This window comes from Mustelus asterias, unplaced genomic scaffold (genome assembly GCF_964213995.1).
Source record: "Mustelus asterias unplaced genomic scaffold, sMusAst1.hap1.1 HAP1_SCAFFOLD_3387, whole genome shotgun sequence".
NCBI classification, from domain to species: Eukaryota; Metazoa; Chordata; class Chondrichthyes; order Carcharhiniformes; family Triakidae; genus Mustelus; species Mustelus asterias.
In genome coordinates, this window is record NW_027593332.1 from 28,743 (window position 1) to 34,271 (window position 5,529).

General features: G+C 53.9%; 1 long non-coding RNA gene across 1 annotated transcript; it reads right to left on the reverse strand.

The window, feature by feature from the left end:
* Positions 1–240: 240 nt before the first annotated feature.
* On the reverse strand, positions 241–5,426 carry LOC144490516 (uncharacterized). The gene is made up of 3 exons (XR_013497273.1): positions 5,340–5,426; positions 4,073–4,225; positions 241–1,344 (listed from the first exon to the last, which is right to left on the reverse strand). It is a non-coding gene; the product is annotated as an uncharacterized LOC144490516 (long non-coding RNA).
* Between the last annotated feature and the right edge of the window lie 103 nt (positions 5,427–5,529).

The window sequence follows — 5,529 nt, forward strand, 5'->3', positions numbered from 1 at the left end:
CTGTTTATTCAGCAGGGTAAGGATCGCTCACTGTGTAACTGTACAGAGTCACTGTTTATTCAGCAGGGTAAGGATCACTCACTGTGCAACTGTACACAGTCACTATTTATTCAGCAGGGTAAGGATCACTCACTGTGTAACTGTACAGAGTCACTGTTTATTCAGCAGGGTAAGGATCACTCACGGTGTAACTGTACAGAGTCACTGTTTATTCAGCAGAGTAAGGATCACTCACTGTGTAACTGTACAGAGTCACTGTTTATTCAGCAGGGTAAGGATCACTCACTGTGTAACTGTACAGAGTCACTGTTTATTCAGCAGGGTAAGGATCACTCACTGTGTAACTGTACAGAGTCACTGTTTATTCAGCAGGGTAAGGATCACTCACTGTGTAACTGTACAGAGTCACTGTTTATTCAGCAGGGTAAGGATCACTCACTGTGTAACTGTACAGAGTCACTGTTTATTCAGCAGGGTAAGGATCACTCACTGTGTAACTGTACAGTCACTGTTTATTCAGCAGGGTAAGGATCACTCACTGTGTAACTGTACAGAGACACTGTTTATTCAGCAGGGTAAGGATCACTCACTGTGTAACTGTACAGAGTCACTGTTTATTCAGCAGGGTAAGGATCACTCACTGTGTAACTGTACAGACTCACTGTTTATTCAGCAGGGTAAGGATCACTCACTGTGTAACTGTACAGAGTCACTGTTTATTCAGCAGGGTAAGGATCACTCACTGTGTAACTGTACAGAGTCACTGTTTATTCAGCAGGGTAAGGATCACTCACTGTGTAACTGTACAGTCACTGTTTATTCAGCAGGGTAAGGATCACTCACTGTGTAACTGTACAGAGTCACTGTTTATTCAGCAGGGTAAGGATCACTCACTGTGTAACTGTACAGAGTCACTGTTTATTCAGCAGGGTAAGGATCACTCACTGTGTAACTGTACAGAGTCACTGTTTATTCAGCAGGGTAAGGATCACTCACTGTGTAACTGTACAGAGTCACTGTTTATTCAGCAGGGTAAGGATCACTCACTGTGTAACTGTACAGTCACTGTTTATTCAGCAGGGTAAGGATCACTCACTGTGTAACTGTACAGTCACTGTTTATTCAGCAGGGTAAGGATCACTCACTGTGTAACTGTACAGTCACTGTTTATTCAGCAGGGTAAGGATCGCTCACTGTGTAACTGTACAGAGTCACTGTTTATTCAGCAGGGTAAGGATCACTCACTGTGTAACTGTACAGTCACTGTTTATTCAGCAGGGTAAGGATGCCTTCAGTGATTTTCCGAATCTTTGCGGCCTTCTTCAACCCCCTCGACCATCTGACCTGCAGATATAAAAAACCCCCATTGGCTGAATTAGCACAAAGCACAAGAAGGGAATGCACATTGATGTGTCAGTACTGAGGGAGTGCTGCACTGTCAGAGGGTCAGTACTGAGGGAGTGCCGCACTGTCAGAGGGTCAGTACTGAGGGAGTGCCGCACTGTCAGAGGGTCAGTACTGAGGGAGTGCCGCACTGTCAGAGGGTCAGTGCTGAGGGAGTGCCGCACTGTCAGAGGGTCAGTGCTGAGGGAGTGCCGCACTGTCAGAGGGTCAGTGCTGAGGGAGTGCCGCACTGTCAGAGGGTCAGTGCTGAGGGAGTGCCGCACTGTCAGAGGGTCAGTGCTGAGGGAGTGCTGCACTGTCAGAGGGTCAGTGCTGAGGGAGTGCCGCACTGTCAGAGGGTCAGTGCTGAGGGAGTGCCGCACTGTCAGAGGGTCAGTGCTGAGGGAGTGCCGCACTGTCAGAGGGTCAGTGCTGAGGGAGTGCCGCACTGTCAGAGGGTCAGTACTGAGGGAGTGCCGCACTGTCAGAGGGTCAGTACTGAGGGAGTGCCGCACTGTCAGAGGGTCAGTACTGAGGAGTGCCGCACTGTCAGAGGGTCAGTGCTGAGGGAGTGCCGCAGTGTCAGAGGGTCAGTGCTGAGGGAGTGCCGCACTGTCAGAGGGTCAGTACTGAGGGAGTGCCGAACTGTCAGAGGGTCAGTACTGAGGGAGTGCCGCACTGTCAGAGGGTCAGTACTGAGGGAGTGCCGCACTGTCAGAGGGTCAGTACTGAGGGAGTGCCGCACTGTCAGAGGGTCAGTACTGAGGGAGTGCCGAACTGTCAGAGGGTCAGTACTGAGGGAGTGCCGCACTGTCAGAGGGTCAGTACTGAGGGAGTGCTGCACTGTCAGAGGGTCAGTACTGAGGGAGTGCCGCACTGTCAGAGGGTCAGTACTGAGGGAGTGCGCACTGTCAGAGGGTCAGTACTGAGAGAGTGCCGCACTGTCAGAGGGTCAGTACTGAGGGAGTGCCGCACTGTCAGAGGGTCAGTGCTGAGGGAGTGCCGCACTGTCAGAGGGTCAGTGCTGAGGGAGTGCCGCACTGTCAGAGGGTCAGTACTGAGGGAGTGCCGCACTGTCAGAGGGTCAGTGCTGAGGGAGCGGCGCACTGTCAGAGGGTCAGTACTGAGGGAGTGCTGCACTGTCAGAGGGTCAGTACTGAGGGAGTGCCGCACTGTCAGAGGGTCAGTGCTGAGGGAGCGCCGCACTGTCAGAGAGTCAGTACTGAGGGAGTGCCGCACTGTCAGAGGGTCAGTACTGAGTGAGTGCCGCACTGTCAGAGGGTCAGTACTGAGGGAGTGCCGCACTGTCAGAGGGTCAGTGCTGAGATGGCGCTGCACTGTCAGAGGGTCCGTACTGAGGGAGTGCCGCACTGTCAGAGGGTCAGTACTGAGGGAGTGCCGCACTGTCAGAGGGTCAGTACTGAGGGAGTGCCGCACTGTCAGAGGGTCAGTACTGAGGGAGTGCTGCACTGTTAGACGGTCAGTACTGAGGGAGTGCCGCACTGTCAGAGGGTCAGTGCTGAGGGAGTGCCGCACTGTCAGAGGGTCAGTGCTGAGGGAGCGGCGCACTGTCAGAGGGTCAGTACTGAGGGAGTGCCGCACTGTCAGAGGGTCAGTGCTGAGGGAGTGCCGCACTGTCAGAGGGTCAGTGCTGAGGGAGTGCTGCACTGTCAGAGGGTCAGTACTGAGGGAGTGCCGCACTGTCAGAGGGTCAGTGCTGAGGGAGCGGCGCACTGTCAGAGGGTCAGTACTGAGGGAGTGCTGCACTGTCAGAGGGTCAGTACTGAGGGAGTGCTGCACTGTCAGAGGGTCAGTACTGAGGGAGTGCCGCACTGTCAGAGGGTCAGTACTGAGGGAGTGCTGCATTGTCAGAGGGTCAGTACTGAGGGAATGCTGCACTGTCAGAGGGTCAGTGCTGAGGGAGTGCCGCACTGTCAATAATCTCTCCCTCAATGTCACTGAATCGAAGGAGATCGTCATCGACTTCAGGAAGCGTAGTGGAGAGCATCCCCTGCCTCCATCAACGGTGATGAAGCAGAAAGGATCGAGAGCTTTAAGTTTTTCGGTGTCCAGATCACCAACAACCTGTCCTGATCCCCCCATGCCGACACTACAGTTAAGAAAGCCCCACCAACACCTCTACTTTCTCAGAAGACTAAGGAAATTTGGTACGTCAGCTACGACTCTCACCAACCTTTACAGATGCACCATAGAAAGCATCCTTTCTGGTTGTATCACAGCTTGGTATGGGCTCTTGCTCTGCCCAAGACCACAAGGAACTACAAAAGGTTGTGAATGTCGCCCAATCCATCACTCAAACCAGCCTCCCATCCATTGACTCTGTCTACACTTCCCACTGCCTCAGCAAAGCAGCCGGCATAATTAAGGACCCCACGCACCCCGGACATTCTCTCTTCCACCTTCTTCCTTCGGGAAAATGATACAAATGTCTGTGGTCACGTACCGACCGACTCAAGAACAGCTTCTTCCCGCTGCTGTCAGACTTTTAAATGAACCTACCTCGCATTAAGCTGATCTTTCTCGACACCCTAGCTATGACTGTAACACTACATTCTGCACCCTCTCGTTTCCTTCTCTATGAATGGTATGCTTTGTCTGTTTGGCAATACTTTTCACTATGTTAATACATGTGACAATAATAAATCAAATCAAATCAAAGAGCTCTGACCTGTCTCAGCCGGAGTCAGGGCTCGATGTGGGGCTGGAGCTGGAAGTTGAGACTCTGGTCGTTCGACCCACAGGCTGTATCCTCGCCTCCTGGGGAACCGTTTCGTCAATCCACAAGACAAACACCTCACAATCGTCATCTGCGGACCCCGCTCTGCAACCGGAGATCAAAAATATCACCCACTGAGGGAGTGCCGCACTGTCGGAGGGTCAGTGCTGAGGGAGTGCTGCACTGTCAGAGGGTCAGTACTGAGGGAGTGCCGCACTGTCAGAGGGTCAGTGCTGAGGTAGTGCTGCACTGTCAGAGGGTCAGTACTGAGGGAGTGCCGCACTGTCAGAGGGTCAGTGCTGAGGGAGTGCCGCACTGTCAGAGGGTCAGTACTGAGGGAGTGCTGCACTGTCAGAGGGTCAGTGCTGAGGGAGTGCCACACTGTCAGAGGGTCAGTACTGAGGGAGTGCTGCACTGTCAGAGGGTCAGTACTGAGGGAGTGCCGCACTGTCAGAGGGTCAGTGCTGAGGGAGTGCCGCACTGTCAGAGGGTCAGTACTGAGGGAGTGCCGCACTGTCGGAGGGTCAGTGCTGAGGGAGTGCCGCACTGTCGGAGGGTCAGTACTGAGGGAGTGCTGCACTGTCAGAGGGTCAGTACTGAGGGAGTGTTGCACTGTCAGAGGGTCAGTACTGAGGGAGTGCTGCACTGTCAGAGGGTCAGTACTGAGGGAGTGCCGCACTGTCAGAGGGTCAGTGCTGAGGGAGTGCCGCACTGTCGGAGGGTCAGTACTGAGGGAGTGCCGCACTGTCAGAGGGTCAGTACTGAGGGAGTGCCGCACTGTCAGAGGGTCAGTGCTGAGGGAGTGCCGCACTGTCGGAGGGTCAGTACTGAGGGAGTGCCGCACTGTCGGAGGGTCAGTACTGAGGGAGTGCCGCACTGTCGGAGGGTCAGTACTGAGGGAGTGCCGCACTGTCAGAGGGTCAGTACTGAGGGAGTGCTGCACTGTCAGAGGGTCAGTACTGAGGGAGTGCTGCACAGTCGGGGGTAGATGTATATACTCTCGGATTTGAGCTCCATAATCCAGACCGACATTCTCCCCGGAGCCAGTACTGAGGGAGCACCGCACTTTCGGGGGTAGATGGATATACTCGAGGGTTTGAGATGGGGGGTTCAATGCTCCTGTCCCTCAGTAACAGGCTCTTTAATCTCCCACAGTGAAGGGAGGACAAAGCCTGGTGCTGAATTTAACCCTTTACGCGCCGGGTATCTGTGAACTCACTTCTTTGCCGGACAGTCGCTGTGAGACCAGGCAGCAGGAGAGAGGAGCAGCATTTGCAGATGGTCCGTTTGACAGAGGGGTCCCTGAGGGGCAGAAAGGAGAGGCACAAATCAGTGAGGGGGCAAATGTATCGCAAGCACCTGCCTGCTGCCCGTCTGTCACCCCGACTGTGTCCACACAGCGATGATAA